At 37.6% G+C, this 23,049-nt stretch overlaps 1 long non-coding RNA gene and 1 other non-coding gene across 2 annotated transcripts in view; both read left to right on the top strand.

The window, feature by feature from the left end:
• LOC143666072 (uncharacterized) overlaps positions 1-23,049 on the top strand; it is a 135,069-nt gene that overhangs the window by 72,652 nt on the left and 39,368 nt on the right. The gene's annotated exons all lie outside the window — the stretch shown is intronic.
• Positions 4,694-4,834, top strand: LOC143666393 (U4 spliceosomal RNA). The gene has a single exon (XR_013167594.1). It is a non-coding gene; the product is annotated as a U4 spliceosomal RNA (small nuclear RNA).

A 23,049-nucleotide genomic window follows, 5' to 3' on the forward strand; every position in this document is an offset into this window, starting at 1 on the left:
TATCGACTCGGATTCAGTGTTGGGGGATACAGGGGGACGAGGAGGAGGTGATGCTTATTGCCACCCAACTTTGTTAGCAATTGTGGTGAGGAGTAGTTTCTGTCCCATGGGTGATGATGGATCAGGATCCTCTGATTTGTGTTTTCTTTTATAATTCTACTTGTGTTAGCTGTGGGCCTATTTGTGCCTGATCTAGGGGATATTTTCATTTGTATGTGCAAAAAATGAGGCCTAGAGAAGTTTAGTTACTTGCCCAAGGTAGATATGAGACCTTGGCTGTGCTGTGACCTGACCAGGAGATGGGCTTCAGGTGAATTCATAATCTTCTTCTCTACTTCATATTGACTATTTTAAACTCTACCTGTTGTCACTGATTCATGTAGGGTTACCTTAACAGTAATGGACTGGTAGAATTTTGTTTCCTGTTTTGATAGGGGTGAAGAATTGAGGGTGCGATAATACCATAAATCTAAAGAGAAGTTTCATTATTTATGGAGGGAAAGGATTTAGAACAGAGAGACGAAGAATGCACAGACCAATTGACTTCTTTGCAGTTTACCTCAGTCTGACTTTCTTTACCTTTGCTTATGTGCCAGGCACTTAAAGCTGTGCATAGAGACACTCTGTGTTTTGCTGATTGCACAATCCAAGGGATCAGAAGGAAGTTGGTTGTTAAAGGTTGAGAAAGGGGATAAGATCCATTTGAAGGCAGTCCTGAAATAGAAAGAAGCTAAGTGAAGTTAGGCAGCTTTAGCAAGAAATAGTTCCCAGAGGAAAAAGTGGCTGAAAGAAACATTTAAAAATCAATATTTGTATTACATTAGCAATTAACAAGCTTATTATCTTATATTATCACTTAAGGCTAACACTAAGGATAACATTAAGCTGGTCAAAAATAATACTTATTACAAGTCAAATGAAAAGAAACAGTATGCCTCTTGTGATTATTGCCATTTTTTGGTATGTTCATGGTGTTTGGATTACGATTTATTTATTCCAGACAAAAGTAAATTTGTTGTGTTATCTTTAAACTATCTTTCAAGCAAATATAAATATTTACAGTAAACAGTAGTAAATGAATGTTGACATTCCTTGAAGTCCTTAGGTTATCTTTACCCAAATTTCTATATCAAGCAGTACCAAACGCCCAGAAGATAATGCACAAGAGAAATAGCATATTTCCAAGGAGAAACAGGGGCCTTTGGCCTTGCCACATTCAATAGTGATCGATTATCCCAGCAGTCAGGATTTTCTGTGTGCCAGTAGCCAAATACTTGCTGACTTCTTTATATAGACATATTAGCTTGTCATATACTTTTTTTTGTAGGAAACGTGTTCCCCAAACTAAAATCTATTGTTCTTATGGAAGCAAGTAAATTGTTACTCTTTCATAATTGCCATGTATACAGTCCTATAGCAATTACCAGTATTTTGTTCCTTTCCCTTGCATGTTTTCTGGCTTGAGTGTGTAGATATATGAGTGGGTGTATGGGTGTGGGTGTGTGAATGTGCATGCATGCGAGTGTGCATGTGTGTGAGTGTGTATGTGAGTATATGTGTGTATGTGTCAGTCAGAGTCAACTGTGTGCAACCATACTTAGACCACTATTTGAAGGATCTAGGATGATGAAGCTGGAAGATGCTGAAATATTGTTCATTAAAGTTCATGCCATTATTAGTATCTTTGTTTCTGTTGAGAAAATGAAACTCTCCTGGGAAGACATCGTTTGTGTCTACACTGGAAATGAGAAAAGAATTGGATCGTTCATTCCAAAAGCAAACAAGCATCCCAATAGGATGTATCCCAAACACCCATACGCTGACTACCTGTTGTGTGCCAGGCAGCAGGTACAGAAAGATTAATAATAACCAGTCCATGCCCATGAGCAGTCAAGCTTACTGGAGGCCAGAGATACAGGAATAACTAATTATAGTACAATGTGGTAAGTGAAACAAACGTCAGCACAATCAAGGGATTATGGCATCTCAGAGAAAACATTCTTTACCTAGCCTAAGGATGAAAGCTGTCCTGTAGCTTCTTAATAAGGTTTAATGCCAGAGCTGTGTTTCAACAGGGAAGTGTTAAAGTCTGTGGAAAATTAATTCTAATTAGAGCCTTAATTAATAACATAGTTTGTTAGAATGCTCAGTACTGCACTTCTTTCATAGCTGAAGAGTTTGTCCTACTTTTTTCTGAGTTCCAGTCTTCCTGTGTTCTGAAGATACAATCATTGCAGCTAGTCTTTCCATATATGAAACATGATTGGGCCACTTTCACTTTCAACTGGCTTTGAAAATGGGTTAAGTGCAACTAAGGTCATCTTTATAATGTAAACGCAAATCAAGATTCTCAATCTATGATTAAGGTTGAGCAAGTCACTAAATGACTTTTCCAAGGCCATTCAGTAAGTGGGTGGCCAAGCTGGGTTTAAAAATGAGAAATTCCTAATTCCTGGTGGGGTGTATTACCAGGCCACACTTGAGTGAAAGGGATAAGTGATACTTGTGGCTGGTGATGAGGGAAACCTCAAGAGGGCTGGATGAGCAACCAAACAGTGGATATTTCTCTGTATTTATTTTTACCTCCAGGGCTGAAAATTGAGCTGGCTATTCTACAACAACTATCTGTTGGCTTCACTTTTGCAAAAAAACATTTTTCTAGTGTTATTAAACATCTCTGTGAAAGACATGTTAGAAAGCACTGTATGTAAGACGTTTTCAAAACTTCTGGAAATGTTCAGTTTATATCCAGTTTGCAATGATAGCTGCAGGATCTGTTTTGGGGGCTCTGAAACAGCAATTCAAAAACAGCCCAGGGCTTTGAGAAGAGTCCTAGGTTTATATCCTGGCTCAGACACACAGTAACTGCAGGTCACGTAGCTTCCAGGAAACCTCAGTTTCTTCTGTAAAGTGAGGGGCTTAGACTATGAAGTGTCTGGTTTCAGTGTTATAAGTTCTGTGATTTCTTTTATTTGTTCACTGTCAATCACTTGTAGTCAAGCTGTAGCTCTCCTTAGGCTGGACATAACCAATAAAGCTTGCTTGTGTCAACTTTGTAATGTCAATTTAGAGAGACATTCAATGCTATTCATTGATTCAAAAGAATGCATGTCTGCATGATTAATCTTACTACTAGGAAATTATTCCTTGGACTATAGGCATGCATTTTAGTTGTAAATAATGTGTTTATGGTTAACTATTCTTTATGTTATGTAATGATCAGTGTACAGTGATTCAGGGAATATAGTAAAGTAGAAATTAAGATCGAGTCATTGTGACTTTTCCAGAGAAGTACTTACCAAATAGATCTTTAAAAAATAACTACAGGATCCCTCTCCATGCCAGAGAATGATGTAGAATAAAGAGGAAAACCTTTAAACAGGCTATGCAGTTGTCAATACTGAAGCCAGAAATTGTAGAAGAGTGGTGCTTAGTTAGGTGAAATTGCTCTGTATCATTGGTGAAATAAAAGATGATAAAGCCCACCGATTTTAGAATGTTCCTACATTAAGGGAACAGGAGAAGAAAGACCCAGGATGGGGTGTACAGCTGCACCATCTCGTTAGTTCCTTTAATCCTAGCAGCAATGCCAAGAGAAATGCATTAGTATATCTCTACAATAGAGAGGAGGCTGAGACTCAAGGAGGTTGGGAAATTTACTCATGATCATACAGTTAGTAGATTTTAGGGAAGGAGCTCAAATGTCCTTCTCATCAATTTTAGGAGGTTGTGATAAATGCAAGTTAACTCCAGATCAGGTTCTTTAAGCCCATTTTCTCCTCATCTTTAGAAGCCAGTCTTCTCTGCTTCTTCTGCTGTCAAGGTTTTGTCTCCCTCAGATTGTTAGGTTGCTAAAGGGACCACCCCTGAAATGTTGACAAGAAATAAGCTCCTAATTTGCAACACTTCTTTATATGGCTTTTCAGTTCAGAGCTCCTACCAAAGAAGCATTTCACAACAGGCCTGGCCACCTTATCACATTCCATGCAGAGTTGAGGCTTTAGTGAGCTGTAATGTTTGGAAATCCTTAGGTGACTAGTTACTTGTCTTCAATTTTAATGCCACCCATACTCATAAAACCTTCCCCCCCTTTTATAATCTGTGCTTTAGAGAAGTCATATTATCTCTAGTTTACAGCAGAAGTAATTTTGCTTTGGATTACAATGTAAACTACAACACACCATCCAGCAGTTTATTGCTCTAGCTCACCCTTATGCACACACAGATAAACGCGGATAGCAAACTCGGTGATTGTAAGTGGTATGTCATCAGGCCAATGTTGCAAAGAATTTTCCATTTTGTCAATGGACAAAGACTGTTTTGTGAAATGTGGGTGAATTTTGTCTCTCAGCTTGAATGAAAGGCAGCTGGATTTGCTCTTTCCTTGTGTCCCAAAGAGAACTGTTTCTTCTGCAAACTCTCCGTGGTGTGCCTGAAAGAGATCAAGACAGTCTGTGGTGCAGGGAGGTTTTTCATCAGAAGTTATTACTGTTCAAAACCTCTAGAAAGCTCTCATTTGACACTAGTCTTTGCATTTCCATCCATGAAAACTGTTTATACCATGACCAAGCCAATGCATTGTCAGGGTTCCTCATGGGATATTCTAAACAAGACCACAGCAAATCAAGTCTGGGGGGAGGAAACAGGGAAGATCCTGGAGCAGTAAAAAAAAAAAAAAAAAAAAAAAAATACAAGCCTCGTGTAGTGGCAGTATCATAGCCAATGAAATTTATCCAAGGCAAGATTGTTGCTAATTGAAAACTTTTCCCAATACCCCGCCATGACCATTTGAAATATAGTCGGCGTTGGCAATTTTTGACAGTCTCTATGGAGACTGAGTATTTTCTTGTTCAAAAAAAAAAAAAATGCAACCACTAGGATTTGCTCTAATACTCAGTGACATTTTCCATTCAGGTCATTGCTCTCTTAGGCCAGGACTGATGGAAACACTGTTTTGACAGTTAAAAGAAGAACCTTGGATAGATGTTCCCCCACCATGAGTTTTATTATAATGAATCAAATTTTCAATGAGACCCAAGGAAAAGAGTGGGTCTAAAATGTACAGCCTTTTGTCTCCACTGAAAACCCAGCACCTGCCAGTTACAATAGTCTGTCTAATTTGTTATATTTCTTTTCATTTATATTTTCTTTCATTTAGCAAAGATTTTTCTTAGCATCCATTAGAGCTATGTTCTTAAAAAAAAAAAAAGAATTGTATATACTTGCATTCCCTTTATAACTCTTTGATTTAAAATGGCTCAATATGCATTAAATACACACATCCCAAAATGAAAGTCAATAGTATTCAGATCAGCTCCAAATACAGAAAGAGAAAGGAAGGAAGGAAGGAACCAATGAAAGGAGAAAGGGAGAAAGAGAAAGGAAAAGGAAAGAAAAGAAAAAGAAAGAAAGGAAAGAAGGAAGAAAAATGCTCTTTAAAATCAATGATACAAATAAGAGGAGGTTTAGATTTTCTATTTGGTGACGGTGTGTTTATGGTTTTTTGGCTCTTGGGAGCAATGACATTATCTAAAATTGAGAATGTTGATGGACTGTGGCCTTTGGGCCTCTACATGATGTCCAGTGAATGCAGGTGGATGAAGGATGCACTGACGGAGAAGTAGATTGGTGAACCATTGTATATACTTATGAACGAAGATTGTGCTGCTACAAAAAGGAACAATGTCGTGAGGCATGCAACGATGTGAACGAACATGTGGGACATCTGGTGAGACAAAATAAGCCAGAAACAAAAAAACAACAATGATATGGTCACCTTTAGAAAATACTTATAAGAAAACAGGGGCCTAGACTGTAAGCTTTTAGAGCAGACACATTAAGTCTGGAGAGGTAATTATTATTTCTCAATTTTGAGAGAGGCTGTTTTACATATATATAACCTGATATTTAGAGATAAGAATGAAGCCAACAGGTTGGGGTTGAAGTAATTCAGAACATAGGGGTAAGGAAGACAGTGTATCATTTTAGAACCACACGTGCTCTTTGAGACTAATGGAAGAAAGGTTTATTTGATCTGGAACTGAAATTTTCTATAGTGTATAATCTAATTCAACCTATCTGTATAGACGCATTTGAACAACTGAAACACAGGAAGCACAGAATAAGAAAGAGGTCCTTTAATCCTGCATAGATTATTGTAAGTCCTGAAAATATCCTAGAGTGTATTAATCAGATAATCAAAAAGTATTGGCAAAGTTCCCTGAGGGAGGGGAGAAAGACTATGGAAGTATTAAACCTTGCTATCAGGGAATTCCCTGATACTGTGTCAAACTTTAGAGACACGTAAATCAATAAGCCATGCCCTCGATCATGAGGCTTACTCTTGTGAAGCTTATGTAGGTAGCGGAGAAGTTTAGACTACCTATAGGCATGCTGTCATGGTTAGGTTCAAGTATCAACTTGGCCAAGTGGTGGTACCTGTTTGTCTGGTTGGGTAAGTGCTGGCTTGTCTGTTGCGATGAGGACATTTCATAGAATTTAATCATGATCACGTCAGCTGCATCCACAGCTGATTCCATTTGTAAATCAGCCAAAGGGGAATGTCTCTGCAATGAGTGATGCTTAATCTAATCACTGGAAGCCTTTTAAGGAGAAGAGATAGGCTCTCTTCCTGCTTTGGCTGGCGAGCCTCTCCTGTGGAGTTCGTCCAGACCCTCCATCAGAATCGTTGACTTCACAGCCTGCCCTGTGGATTTTGGACTCTGCGTTCCCATGGTCACATGAGAAACTTTTGTACATTTTATATTTGCGAGTGTTCCCTGTTGATTCTATTTCTCTAGAGAGCCTTAACTAATACACATGCCTAAGAGTTACTTCTGGAGGACCTCTATTGTTGCTCAGATGTGGCCTCAGTCTCTCTAAGCCCAACTCTGAAAGTGAAATCTTTGCCTTCCCCCTACGTGGGACGTGAAATCCAGAGGTGAAAGTCTCTGTGGCAGTGTGGGAGAGGACTCCCAGGGATGAATCCAGAACTGGCACCATGGGATCAACAATTCCATTGTGGCCAAAAGGGGGAAAAGAAGTGTAATTAATAAAGTATCAGTAGCAGAAAGAGTTCAAATAGAATCGAGAGGTTGCTCTTATGCACGGGCAGGCACCCGGAATTGAACCCAGGTCTCTGGCATGGCAGGCGAGAACTCTGCCTGCTGAGCCACAGTGGCCCACCCTGTATTCCATTTTTAAAAAATGAAATCTGTCCTCTTTTAATGGGGATAGGAAGAAATAAGATCTCATTATTTCGATTTGCTAAGGTTGAATCATTTTTACCTATTTATTGATAATTTGCTTTCCTTTATTGTGCACAAATCCCCTGTCCTGTCCTTAGTCCCTTTCTGTTTTGGGTCCCTTGTCTTTTTCTTTTTGATTTATGAGAGCTCTCATCAAATTAAGAATTTTAAATTTTTTTATAGCACTAAATGTTGCAAATATATTTTTCCAGTTTGCCTTTTAATTTTGCATATCATTTTTTTTTCGCTATTTGACTATTAAATACTTGTTCATTTTAAATAGTTTTAAATGGTCTGGACAGTAGCACCTGTAGCATATTTCTTTCTTTTAGGAACACGGTTGAGACCTGACTGCCCCTCAGACTACATAAAGTGCATGTGTCTAATCCTACTGGCTCTTGCAAATCAGAAATTACAGAAACATTTAACTCAAAATCTCAAAGGTCAAAGTTTGTATTTTCCCTCTCCTTAATGTTTTATAGTATCCCTTTCAATGTTTCTCCTAAATGTACTTTCGGGGACAAAAATCTCAAAAAATTACAGCTCACTAACCCTTTTTCCTGGCTTCATTATCACCAGTTTACAAAAACAAACCTCCCTTGATTTTAGGCAGCAAATTTCTCAATGTTCAATGTTTTAAAGGCCTTTTTAAATTTAGAAACTGCATGGCATCTTTCATATTGAGTATCAGAAACTATGTGACTCTCATAATGATAATGCATTGCTCCTGATCTAGCACTCACCTGCCCCAGGTGATACAACATTTAGTATCAGTCTTTAGGTTAAGCCTATAGGCCATTTCATGGCAAATACCAACCATGAGAAGGATGTCTAAAAATATTTGCTCATTTAATTGGGATAGGAGGAGACAATATCTCATTACTTTCATTTACTACAATTGAATATTTTTAAATATATTCATTGGTAGTTTCCTTTTCTTTTCTGTGAATTCCTTGCCTCTGCCTTTAGCCCTTTTTTTTCTATTAGGTTCTTTTCCTTTTTGATATATGATAATTCTTACCAAATCAAGAAATTTAAATTATATAGGGCACTAACTAAACATTGAAGCATTTATGTTCAACTTTGATATAATCATTTTTGACCAGTTTTAGACCTTCAATATTTGTATCCATGAATGCTACCATATACATAACTAGGACATCAAAATTAAATTGAAAAAAAGTCACTGCTGGTTTCTTCTCCATTGCTATACTTAATCTTATGAAGTATAAGATAGTCACAGCGCTTTTGTCGAATTTTCTTTTAGGAACTATTAGCTCTACCCATTGGTAGACAGACACGCATTGCTTTATTTTTCTAAATCAAATTAAATCTGGAATGGTAGCCATTTACCACAGTCAGAATAAAATCCAGTCTCAGACATGGGGCCCAATGTACTGACCATCTTCCTGGTAATCAGCTGTCACTCACAGAGCTCCTTCACATGACTCTAGGGATTAACTTTCTCTTTCTCTTAAGTTTTCTGGATTCCTTATCTTCTTTCTTGCTCACTCTGTCATTGTGGTGGAGCACGTGACTGCCATGCAGCTAGCTCCTGCTTCTGAAATGTTTAAGAAATAGTATCGCATTTCTTCATTTCTAAGGCACTATTGAGGTATAAAGGGCAACACTGAATAACGGCTTTTTGAAAAAACTCCTCCTTTCATATTAAATGGTATATCTATTGTAAGAAGTTTTAGAAACTTTAAATGTGAGAAAAACATGCATTACAGAATTGAGCTTTATAATTTTTTGCTTTATGTATTTTGAGACTCTTTTGTGTGGCGCATCCACATTTAGCATCCTCATGTCTTTGTAGTGGGTTGAGCCTTCTGTTATTATGTAACATTCCTCTTTGTTTTTAGTAATTTTCTTTACTCTGAAGTCTAATTTGTCAGATATTAATGTAGCCTGTAGCCGCTCCTGCTCTTTATTTTTAATTAATGTTTTCATATTATATTGTTTTCTCTCTTTTTACTTTCAACCTACCCATATCATTGAATTTGAAGTGAGTTTCTTGTAAGCAGCATGTTGTTGGTCTTTTTTTTTTTAATCAAATGAGAAATCTACTGTCATTCAAATTGGTTTTTCCCTGTATGTAATATGTTATTTTTCTCTGGCTGCTTGCAGTATTTATTTATTTATTTTTGTATTTAATTATGATGTGTCTTGGGATGGACTGTTTTTTTTGGCTTTATCCTGTTTGGATATCACTTAGCTTCTTGGATCAGTAGGTGTGTGTCTTTGGGTAAATTTAGGAAGTTCTCAGTAATTATTTCTTCAAATGCTCTTTAAGCCCCACCGTCATTTTTTCTTTTTCCTTCTGGAACTCTGATGACTGAATCTTCTGCTATTATCCCATAGGTTTCTGAGGCTCTGTATATTTTTCTTTCAGTTTCTTTTCTCTCTGTTGTTTAGATCATGTGAATTCTATTATTTTGTCCTCAAATTTAGTGACTCTATCTTCTGCCACTCTCGCTCTACTATTGGCATCCAGTGAGTGATTTTATTTCTGTAATTACGCTTTTTCAGTTTTACAATTTCTCCTTGGTTATTTCTTACAAATTCTCCTTCTTTTCTAAAGTTTTCTATTCTTCATATTTTTAAACAGAATCTGTAATCGACTATTGATTCATTTTTATAATGGCTGCTTTCAAATCTTTGCTACATAAGTCCAACATCTGATTCATTTGACTGGTATTGATGCTAAGTGACTGTCATTTCTCATTCAAGTTGTGATTTTTTTGGTTCTTGGTATGACAGGTGATTTCTATTTTATTCTGGACAGTTTTATCTTTTATGTTAAGTGGGCTCTGGGTCCATTTATATCTCTTATTTTAGCAAGCTGTCAGCCTGTTGGGGGGTTGTACACAGGGTTTGCCTGCTTTTATCATCTGTGGTTCCAATGGCAATTTCATTTTCAGGCTCCTTACAGTGTCTTTTTGGTGTGCTTGGTTTATTCGGTACCACTGTGCCCCTCATTGGTCCTTCTGCTATTGCCTTAGGGAGAAGAATGGATTTCTTCAGGCTTGGCCTGCAGGTGGCTCTTGATGTATGAGTGTGTGATGGGATCCCCATACCAATGCCTCTGGGCTGCCCTGATTGTTCTGGATTGAGGAGACACTTGGGTCCACAGGGACTATCGGCTTCCTAGACCAGGCTGCTTGTTGTAGCTGCGTCCCTCAAACCAGCAAAAGTCTCTTGCTGATTTTAACTCCTACCTTAGTGTGACTAGGGCAAGGAGGGGAGTCATGGATCAGTGGGAGGGAGAGAGCTTCTCCCGGCTGCCTCATGTTTGCAGGGCTCCCAGTCAGTCCACCTTGCCGGTAGTGCTGGGCTCAGCTGATGTTGTCAGAGGGACTCTCATTCGATCCATAGGGAGTAATGAGCCTTCCTTGGCCACCTTCTATTGTGAGGTAGGGGGCTGGGAAGTGCTGGGTCGGGGTGGCCCTCTTTTCTTGGGTGGTGGGGCAGAGAGGCCCTTTCACTGTGCTGTTCCTCCAGTTTTGTGCTCCAAGCCAGGTCACTGTCTTTATTAACACTTTTCAAAGTTCTCCTTTCACTGTCTCCTGTGCCACTTTCAAAGTTCATAATTGTGCTTAACAAGGAGGAATAGAGAAAAATGTTTCTACGTTATCTTGTCCAGATCTGAAGTCAAGGGTACGCTTTCTGAAACAATACTTTTTCCATTATTAATATTTGACTCCTTCCAAAACCTGCTTACATTGCAAAGTTGCAAAAGAACTGTTTTCCAGAACCATTCAGAAACAAGTAGACTGATATCTATAGGATGTAGCTTTCACACATATTGAATTAAAATTAATAGACACTTTCTGGAGTTGAATAACTGACTGTGTAACCTACCTGAAACCTGTATGGAAATTGCCCCATTCTTTTACTTGCTTTCTTTGGTGCATTTTCTTATATTTTTTCCTCCTCTTTGTATATTTAATAACAGTGGGTTTTGTTTTCATGCATCTTTCTGTTTTTATTTTACTACTCATGCTTTGTATGTGTGCTGTCTTTATTTCTATGATGTGATTTCTGACTTGGGCACGATTCCATACCCAGCTCCTCCATTCTTTAAATGAGAGAGTCAACGTGAGCAAGAGAGATAGAAAGATTGATGACAGCTTCATGAACTCAGATTTATTCTAGTAACTTCGACAATATTTTTCCCCAGCAGAGTGTCAGGACATGCGGGTACATTGCAAAAAAAACTTTGTGTACTATTTTATCATACACTTTAGCCAATTTTGACCAGAAAAATGCTAAAAACTGTGATACAAAGGAGAAAGAAGTTGGTTGAAATCATGTAGAGAGTGAGGAATGCAGATAGGGAACTCAATGCAGATATAAAGGGATAAGAATAGTGAATGTATCCCAGCAAATTGAACATATTTGGAACATGCTGCTGTCCCTTGTCAATCTATTCAAATCATATGATTACATTATCAGCCCTCCTGGCCTTTGAATTTCTGTTTTCTATAAGCTCCTACTGGTCCCAGAAAGGCACTGTATCAATTTAAATATGCTACCTACCTTTTCCCTGAGTTGCAAAAGAGCATTTATAACTAACTGCTCTTTTATTCTTCACATAGATACATCTACAGAAAATGCTCAAATTAAGCAAAAATGTACTAAAGCTGAAATATGACTTTGAAAATACTGAAAGCATTGAACGTCAACATGTTCAAGGTATGGTACCAAATTGCTTTAACATCTATTTTAAATCATTCAATGTTTCCTTCATGAGGAAAATTGGTAATAGAGTTGAAATCACATGAAATAGGGTGGAATAAAGAGAAACCTTTGTAAGCCAAGTGCATGGATTCAAATCAACAAATGCCACCATCTTCAAATAACACTTATTAAGTACACAAGTGTTTGAGGTCTGTACTCTGTTTATTAGCAGGAAAAAAGGCATATGTTCTAAAGAAGATGTGAGGTGTTCGGGCTCTTTTGTCATTTAAGTGATAGGCGTGTGAGGTGTAAATGAAATTTTATTGATAAAACACAGCTTCGGTCATTTACTCCATATGAGATTTTACCCCCTTCTGATCCTTTCCTCCGCAAGTCAGAACACAGGGCGGCTAGAATCGCAGGCATGTATAAAACCTCTGCCTCCTGAGCGTATGCTATGCTCCCAGGCACACTGAGCGGGCTGTTTACAATGAGCAGCCATTTGGAAAGCAGAGCAGAGCTCCTCACTGTATCTCACAGAATGGCCCCAATTGCCCCAAGCCATGCCTTGTTGCTTACACAGTGCACTCTTTATAAGCCCAGAAATGGAATTTCAGTGAGGAGCACTGAGGTATGTTTTTCCAAAAGTGGCATCTGGCTCAAGGATCGGTTACGTGAATGGCCCAGCAGCTGCTTATACCTGTGGTTTTTGCTAATTAGCCTGAGGTTGTGCTGGCTGCGTCCTTGGACTTTCAGAGTCCATCTAACCTTTCGTCATCATCACAACTCTAAAGATGGCCTAAATGGTGTGTGGTAAAGTCCAGGGGCCTCTCAGCTTGGTGCGGATACCTGTCTTATTGTGGACAGAGTGGATATTTATTCCCTGGCCTGCACTTATCCACTAATGATGGGTCAAGTCATTTGGATTTCAAATACAGTAATAATTAATCCTGAGGAAGTTTAGCCTAAGTACAGGTTTCCTTTTCCTTAGAACCGACTGTTTCTCCCCAAAGCAGACAAATGTTTTCTTAAAAAATTAAAAATACTTCTATACCCATTGGCCTCTGTCATTCTTCTTTCTGTATTTATCTCTGTGGATACAGAACTACTCTGGACATTTAAAGGATGTATATGTTTGTATATGGCCGAATGTATATTTATAAACAGGGTTTTACTATAAGGGGAAAGCAAGATTCCTGGTAGAGCTGTGGTCGGAAGGGCCCGCTTCCTGCAGCGAAGGCCTGGGACCACACAGAGATCAGCTTCGTCCAGCCCTCCTCTCCAGCTCTCTCCTTTATTCAGCAGAGGATGGTGAAAAAAGTGTCTCTCAAGCGATGTGCAAAATACAACTAAACTAAAACTACACCCGATTTGTTTTCTGTTTCTGGTGGCCTCAGTGCATTCAAGAGCTTCCTGGACAGCCAAATAAATATCATCTGAAAAAAAAAGCAGAGAATAGAAGTTGGAAGACATGACTTTATGTCCAGTCCTATCACAAGGTGATACCTGTCGGCGAGTCCCTTCAATGGTTCTGTCCCAATTTTCCCAATTTATATAAAATGGCGATATAGCCATATACTTGTGTAAAGCTTGTCTCACTGAGTCTAATTTGACTTTTCTATGAAACTTTCTCTGATAAAAATCTGGGAAAAGAATTCAGAAAATGTTCATGATTTATAAAGTTCTATCTGGAAGAAATTTTTAATTGCTTACAATTGTTGTAAGAAGAGTATATCAGACTGTATTAAAGTTGGATCTGTTTTTGCACCAAGAACACCTAGAAAACTTGACTAAAGATATCATAATTTTGTTGGCCTAGGCATATTGTCCCTGAACCCATTAAACTCATGTATTTCTTAGCATCCTTTCTTCTGCCTTTTCTCCTCTTTTGTCTACCATCCTTTATGGACAATCAACATAAATTCAAACTCCCTAGCATGAAATATAAAAAATAAAATTTTAAAACCTACCTCTCTGTTTCTTCTTTCTTGGAAATGTGCCATCCACTCTGCCTTTCTTTCTGTGCCCTCTTAAATTACTTTTAACCTGCAAGTTTCCTACCCCCACAGTCAGCCTCCCATTTAGTATTCTTCCACCAATCTTAAGCGGGACTCGGCACTTCTTTTGCAATTCACTGCTCCCCGTAGCCCCACCGCTGGGTAAATATCCTCCCTAACCACACACACAGCTCATTCCAAAGCATTAGCAAGTATATAGAATGTATCAAAGGTTTCATAGGTGAGACAGAAGAGGGTATTTACGGTATAACCCCACCACCATCACCGCACACGGCAAATAAGTTAATAAACCACAATAGGATCATTTTGCTTTCCAATTAAATCTGTTTAATCTCTGACACAGGGGGTTGTCTGCTCTTATTCCAATTTCCATCATCACTCCTCTCCCATGATTCTTCTACCTGAAGAAGTCTAATTACCAGCCTAAGCCTCCCTTGATCAGGGAGTTTATCAAACCTCTGTTCCAAGAATTTATTTCAGGGTGTGCTGGAGTCTATTAAGGGTCTGAGTGCATCTCTTTCCAACTCTGCATTCAGCAATGTCACATTGGTAGATTGAAAGTGGCCATTGTAGGAAACTGTGGAAACTGGCATTGAAGAAGCTTCTTAAAAAATTTTTTTTTGCTCAAATAGCCTTGTGCCAGTTTAAAACCGTTGTGTATTCCAGAAAAACCATGTTCTTTAATCCTGATTTGATATGGTAGGGTGGGATCTTCTTGATTAAGTTGTTTTCATGAGGATATGACCCATCCAAATGTGGATGGCACCTTTTGATAAGGTGATTTCCATGGAGATGTGTCTTCACCCATTCAAGGAAGGTCTTAATTCACTTACTGGAGTCCTTTAAGAGGAAACATTTGTAAAAAGCTCAGAACCAACACAGACAGAGACATCTGGAGACCAGAAACATCTTCTGTTTGAAACCAGAAGCCAAAGGACCAACAGACACAAGCCATGTACTTTTCAGGTGACGGGGGTGATCCAGATGTCACTGGCCTTTCTTGAGTCAAGATATCTTTCTCTGAATGCCTTAGTTTGGACATTTTTATGACTTTAGTACTTCAAACTTGTGACTTAATAAATCCCCTTTATAAAGGCCAACCTATATCTGGTATATTGCATTCTGGTAGCCTTTACAAACCAAAATAAAAGCAGCCTTTTGTTAAACATACAACTAGGTGATACACAAAGCATTTAATGTCAGGTCCAGCATGGGTACTGAACAATCAGAAGGGACATGGTTATTTTTGCCCCATGGGATCAACCAGCTGAATGGCACTCAGTTCTTTCAACAAAGCAGGTGACTTCTTACAAAGAGTGTTCCTCCAAACTTCCAAATAATCAACTATGTCTCCAGATCTTCTGAGTTGCTATAATAGCAATTCCAGGGAAGGAATTTCATCATATACAGCCTTCTGAAATTTAGAGAGTTCATTTAAATTATGAATGATGAAACATTTAACAATATCTTACTAAGATTTTTTTTTTTTTTTTTTTGCATGGGCAGGCACCAGGAAAAGAACCTGGGCCTCTAGCATGGCAGGTGAGAACTCTGCCACTGAGCCACCACTGTCCGCCCTTACTAAGATATTTTTAAATGTCCTTTGAAAAAATTTTTTTGTTAAATGATGTTTCATATTTTACAAGTTTTGTATTGAATATAGCTGCTGTATATTAAAGGACTGGCGTATTCTGATTAAGATTACAAATGAAAGTTAATAAGGGAACTTTGGCAAATTGACCTAAAATTCCAATTTTAGAAATATTAAAATGAAAAGTAGCATATTTCTTAGAATGCAGGTAATATAGTATAACTGCGTGGAAGCAGGAAACAAAGAGAGGTGGGCAAATTCAAGGAAATCTAGTAACTTAAAAATATAGCTATGAAGTTTATTCTGCTGTCATGGAGCTGTTCCACTTAATCTCCTCATAGTTTTCTTTGTGCTTCTAGGAAAAGGGTTGGATAAAAGTAATCTTTTACCTAATTAGGTAAGAGAAAGCACACTTAGAAAACATTTTTTGATGTTAGCATTTAATTAGAGTAGAAGAAAATAGGAATTAATATAAGGCCAAGCTCTGGTGTTCCTGAATCAGGCAACTCAATAATACAATTTAACTTAAAATGAGAAGTGGGTGGGGCAAGTTAGAACTTTGGAATAAGTTCAACAAATGAATTGCAAGCTGTAGCAAGCAGATTGGATAGAATGATACCAAATTGTACCAAACTTTTTTTTTACTAAACACAAATCGTCTTTAAAATACACAAGTTGTAATGTTTTTACATTGTTTTAATTGAGGTTATTTTGTAAATTTCTTAAAGATAATTAAAAATCCAGCATTTTGTTCTGAAATGTGATTATGGACATGAGGCATATCACATCTGTTGACTTTATCATGTCAGTGTCTGTCTTCATTACGATGCAATGTTTGCTCAACACATTATTTCTGCTTGCTTTCTATTATTAATAGCTCTTAGGTTAACCCCTCCCTTTGTTCTCTTTCTAATTTATAAGTTTTGAGGAATAGTTATTTTTAAATTCTGCATATTTGAATCTGTTTATAATATCTGTATTTCTACCATTGATTTTATCTCAGGATAAACCTTTCCCATCCAGATATTTTGGAAATACTAACCTGTATTTCCCCTTATTTAACTTTTCTTCATATATAATTCATATACAATTAATTCTTTAGTACAAATGGAAATAATTTTTGTTAAAAGATTATGATAAAGCTTCAATTTTGTTATTTTCAATTAACTAATCAATTATAACCAAACCACATCATTTCCCTTTTGTGCCATTGATTTCTAATGTGACTTCTGTAACAAAACATGTTTAGGTATATTAAGATCTACCTTTGACTTTTCATTCTTGTATCATTTATTAGATTCTATAGTCTTACACATGATCCTTGTAATTATTGCATCTTTATAAATATTTCAACGATGAGAAGTACTTACACTTTCCCACCTCTCTTACTTTTCAAGGTTGATTTAGTCATTTTTATCCTTTGATTAATCAATTCAAGTCTCACTGAAATTTTAATACAAATTATATAACATCCCAATTTTTATTTTGTAAGAAATTATATATTTTACAACATTTCTCTAGATGTGGTATACTTTTCATTTTAAGATGACACAGGATTTATTTAGTTGACCACTGTATGCTCAGTATCCTGGTAGAGTCTCAACAAATATTTGTTTAAAAAGTAATCTTAATCAGTAGACACAGCCTGAAAGTGTTTATGAGAAATATATAATCTTCATGAAGTAATAGCAAAATAATGGAGGAAAAGAAAGGAAATGTGGGCTTTTAATCATTAGCAATCACCAGCATTTCTTTCCTTTGTTAGTTCTAGGGGCCTAGTCCTTTCTCTGTCAAGTATAAATTTTTCTGCCTAGATTTTAAGACTCTGAATAATCAGTTTGCCTCCTCCCTTATATTCTTCTGAAAATTTGCTCTTTAACTTGACTCCTTTCCCTCTCCCTTTTTTACTTTTGCTCCGTTTTCTATGTCATCTGAACTTAGTTCTGCCTGCTTCTATAGTAATCACCGGCTACTAATGCCTGCTTCCAATCCCATGCTGTGTATTCTTCAAATAACCGTTTGTAAATTTTACTTCTTCAAAGAATTTTTCCCAGTAATTTAGTTCTTTTGAATGAAATATGCTGTATTGTATTTTCTAACTGGGTATTAAATGCATTTTTGGTGTATTTTAAAATAATTACCCACCTTGCTATAGCATTTTTATTAGTTCTGTTACTTGACAAGTCTTTATGGTTTTTTCAGCTAGACAATCAAATGAGGAATTAAGATCATTTGACCTTTTCCTTCCAGTAGTTAAATATCTTATTATGCTTAATATCTTTATCTATTGGCTACAGCCTTCAAATAAGTCTAAATAATGGTGGCAGAAACGGACATCCTACCTTGATCCTGATATTAATGGAAAAAGAAATTGCTTTTCCGGTGTCTTGAGTAAACATTTATCATAGAGAAGCAATCCCTGCCTAAAATTTTAATGGATAATTAGAATATTGGTTACTCATCATTTGTATTTTGAAATTAGTAAAATGGTGCTTTACTGCACTTCAATTCTGGAGCCCTGTCTGAGCACAGTGGTCCCGTGGGGACGCAAATGGTGCTGGTTCTGGAAACTTTATCTGGTATGTTTCAACCTTCTTTTGTTATAGGTAAAGAAAATGAGGCCCCAAATTATAAAGTGTCAATACTGCCACTCTGAAGCTCACCTGGGGTTAGGACTTTGGTCTCTTTCTTATTCATCCATTGCTGTACCATCTACCTTGGGGAGAACAGGTTATCTCCAGGGTTGTTCCAGGTTTTAAAATGTCCTTACACTCTTCCACACTCTGAATTATTCTGTCACAGGGGCTATATAGTTACTCTGGAGGTCACTGAAGTAAAAGTGCACCTAAGCACCTGTGGACCTGTTCATCTCACTCAGGTGATGCATGTTCAACCAACATTTATCAGCTGGAAAAATTAATGACTTTGTCAACTTCAAACAGCAATGAAGTGAAACCTGATTGCAGGAATATTTTGAGTGGAAAGCAAGGTGCAGTACAGTAACAGAATTTATTCTTTCTACTTCCTTCCTTCCTCCCTCCCTTCCTTCCTTCCTTCCTTCCTTCCTTCCTTCCTTCCTTCCTTCCTTCCTTCCTTCCTTCCCTTTCCTTCCTTTTCTCTTTTCCTCCTTCATTTCCTCCACATCTCTTTCTTTCCTTCTTTCTTGAAGTGGCAGTTTTACCAGAAGTCCCCATGGAAAATACGTAGTCTCTCCTTATATGCTAAGAATGTGCAGATACATTTATCAATAAAGTGTGAAAAGGAAAACAGGAATCATGTGATCAGTACAATGCAGACATTGGAAATCAACCAGTACAGACACAGTGACCAGTGAGGGTCCATGATACCATGTTTCCACACCTTTGGATTTCACAGACCAGTAAAATAACGAAGAACGAATGAACAAACAAACAAATATGAGAGAGGAAGACTAAAGGGAGAAAAGAAAGAATGAAAGAAAGAAGGAAAAAAGAAAGGTTGAAAGGAAAGAAGGAAGGAAGGCAAAGAAAGAAAGGAAGGAAGGAAGGAAGGAAGGAAGGAAGAAAGCAGGCAGGCAGAAGGGAGGTATGGCAGGAAGGAAGGAAAGAGGAATATAAAGGGTTTCCACCTTAATATTTAGTAAGAAAAAAAGATAATTAAACGAAAAGAAAAATGGGCAATAAATTAACCATCATTATTTCTCAATAGAAAGACCACCAAAAAGCAGTACAGTAAAAATACAAATTTAGGCTAGAGATAGGTCTTGTAGATTGACATTTACTTCACGAAAAAGATTTCGAGCTTGCACTGTCTCTTCCCAGTAATTTTTGCTTCAGACTGCTCGAGACTTCAAGGCAGACCTGATACTTGATCCCAGATTGGGTTTTAGGACTCAGGCAAAGTCGAATGTTATGAGCAAGATTCTTCCCCTAAAGGACAGTGACCCGTAGGGACAACAGAACCCAGAGAAATGATCTTAGGGAACAGAGTCTGAAGGATCTTTAAATTTGAGAATGGAACATGAAGGGAAATTGGCCCCATCATAAGGTCAGGCAAGGTACAGCTGCCCGGGAGAGGGGGGACAGTCCTTAGATTTGTGGAAATATTTGCAAAACCTTTAGACTTGGAGCCAAAGCTCAGGCAGTCAGAGCCCTTGGAGCTGATGACTGGCTGTGTCCAATGTGGGGAGCAGGATGCAGACCAGTGGTGGTGCACCCAGTGGCTTCTAGGAAGAGGGCATCAGGATTGAAGCCCCAGCTTTTTATGAGGTGCAGAAACGGATGAGAAACAATTGCCTGCGGAATAAAACTATTCCCCTGCAACATGTGGCTAGCCATTGTATCAATGTAATTTAATGTGAATTTTCTGTATAATTATTTTTATTGAATCTGCTGATTTGTTGTATTCTCCTCTTTTCTAACACCCCTGGGAATGTCTGAAATATTAAGAGTAACTTTCTATACTGTTACATCAATACACTCAGCAGCATAAAACAACATTAATTCTGGGGACTTGTATGAATCTAGAAAACTTCATTTTTCCATGTTAACATTCTCAACTTATGAATGTCCATTTACTTAAAATGCTTATGAGCTGCCTTTGTCTTTGGGCAATAGATATTTTGACCTTAATATCTGAATAGATCATTCTGTCTACCCCTTAGAATCTTTTTCAGTACAGGGTGTTCATTGTCCCATTTGCAAAATGAATTGTCATTCTGGAACCCAACTCAAATTTGCTGCTGGCAAAACTGATTTGGGTGGAACAGAAGTCACCATTATAACACATGTTTGAGTTAACTATTTTACTTAACCTTCATGTTGTATACTCACAATTAGTTTCTGTCAATTAATGTTTTTTTTAATTGTTTTCTAATGCTCAGTTTTAAATAACCGTCAACTAGTTTAGACCCCAAATGCTGGATTCACATGAACCCAGAAAAGTATTGAGTACCTCAGAGTTTTGTATATAACATGGATACTGAAAAGACCATCTCCTGTTTCCAAACAAGCAATTTATACAAGCAAACAAAACTTTAGAAGTGAAGCACTTAAGGACAATTACATTTTGCCTCATATTTACCATCAAATTCTTATCAGTATATATTATTGTTGCCTTGTATTTATTCCACAGTCAATAGACACAGGATACTAGCTTGATAATCTTGTATTTCATTAATGAAAATAGGTAATAGAATCAAATTGTTTGCATTCACTTCTGAAAATTGCTATTTCATAATCATTTTATCCAAATATTGAATTAGCTGTTACAATAGTAGGATGAAGCTAGGAAAACCATTTTGCTATAGAATTGGAGCCACCAACTGGAAAGTTCAAATATACATTCTGTGACATCTTTTTAGAGAGACATACTTTCTTTACTGCTACCTTCTGGCTAATTCATTATGCAAAGCTGAGTGAATGCACCAAAACTTCCCTTTATATGGATCCACTCTCAAGAGTGTTTTCTGTTTTGCTTATATCCAGTCTACCTCCTTGTCTAGAAGTGGTGAATGTATATAGAGATTCAGAAGTTGCAAAATATTGATGGGCTGAATATGCTTTTTGGAAAACATAGTGACTCAGGCTGATGAAAGGGCTTGGGACCACCGGCCTAAGCCAGATGGGCCCTGGGGATTTAGAGACACACAGTCATGTCAGCCTATGACTGTTAGTAACTTAGACAACTGATGCATTCTGTACCAACAGCTGGAGCTTCTGGGAGGTCTTTAACCATATCCCTGAGCAAAGAGCATTGAGGTAATCCGGGATGGAGGTCACCAACGGATGGAAAACTGTGGTGGGTTTCTCACTGGTGAGGAGAGAGGAGAGGTTACAGCCTTTATGCCAAATCCTCTGTGGCTGGATTCAGTGCCCAAGTGATGATTTCCATTGCGAATGCAGTCTAACATTGGTAGTATCTGTCTTTGGGAGAAAAACAAGTCCTGATACTGAGTACCAATCTTTAGCAAGAAAGCCTGCTGAAACATCTTCTGTGTGTCTTATTTCGCAGAGTGGCAATGGACCATTTTCTTATCTGGAGTAAATGATTTGGGAGCAAAAGTGCTCTTTTGAAATTAAACGGATTGTGAAATGTAATGCATAGAAATCATACTGACGTTAGAAGGTCCTGTATTCTTCCTTTCTCTCAAAATGTCCAGGTTGAAAGAGAAGGTGGGCAAGTTCTCTTAATGTAAGGGAGAAAATATATATACTGTAAAATAGAAGCACCTTTCTTCTTTCTCTACTCCTCTAGTCTGCAATTTTTTCCTTGAGATTTTAACATTGGATAACTAATTGGTTACTCAACAGACACAAAGTCTCATTCCCATTCTCCTCAGATCTCCATTCAAGACAAAAACACTGCAGCAAAAAGCTATGACCATATCCTCAGACATTGTGCCGGCACCAGCCAAAGTATATAGGGTCAGGACCTACTGCCCAAAACAAGCAAGGAGGACAAGGTGTGAAAGAACAAACAAATCCAGCTATGCCTAACATTGAACAAATATGTACCATGAAAGTATGTATAACCTATATAATTAAAATCATAGTGAGTTTTGTTTTGTGGCTTGGGAATTTCTGTGCTCTGCTTGTGATGAAGGAAAGCATGTGAGTTACATGTGAAGCAATAATGTCTTTTACTTATCTCTGATGTGCATGCCACACTGCCTTTGCCATTAGTAGCAAAGAAAGGTGAATAGAACATTACTATTTAAGCAATAGGCTAATGCATACAAGGCTCCAGTCATACAACCTTAACTGTCCTGCAGCCAGGCTCAATAGCAGCTATATTCTCTACTACTTGCTCCCTGTTAAGATGATACAGGTAGGATGGGTACCTTTGTTCCTGTTTAAATTATTACTTATCGCATTCATATCAATGCTTGTTTGTTTTACTGGATTCCAAATATCAGACAGGATTCTCAAGTTGCTAAAACACACACGTATGTACATGTGTGCATACACACCACTTCCCCGTTTTTATTGCACTAGAGTTAATAGTTTAAAGTACAACAGGCAATAAAACAATTTTCCTGCAATTTTATTATAAAATCAGATAGGAAAAAAAAAACCAACCAACCAAACAGACAAACGAAAAAATGAGTAGGGTCACCATAGTATATTTCTTGCAATGGTTGAATATCCAACCAGCTTTTGAAAATGAAAGAATCATGTTTGTTGAGCTCCAAATATGGTCTTTTTTCAGTCCCTCACATTAGATCTGTTTTCAAGTTCTGACAATTGTTCAGAAGTGATATTGTCCTTATAGCCATGGGATAAACCAGTCTTATTGCTGCATTGCCTGATTCAAATCTCCTATCTCTGCAGTCTTTCTTACCAGAAATTGTGGTCCTTGGGACTTGCTGGGAGTGCCATTAACCTTCTTAGAACATAAAATTGGTCTTAATGTTACCTTGAGTTTTGTATTTAATGAACTTTTCCAATTGACCGATTGGTAACTGGTCCCAAAGTTTCTTTTCACCACCTATGCCATTGTTTCTCTCTTATTGCTTAATAGGGATCCTCAT

The sequence above is a fragment of the Tamandua tetradactyla genome, chromosome 22, assembly GCF_023851605.1.
Source record: "Tamandua tetradactyla isolate mTamTet1 chromosome 22, mTamTet1.pri, whole genome shotgun sequence".
Lineage (NCBI taxonomy): Eukaryota > Metazoa > Chordata > Mammalia > Pilosa > Myrmecophagidae > Tamandua > Tamandua tetradactyla.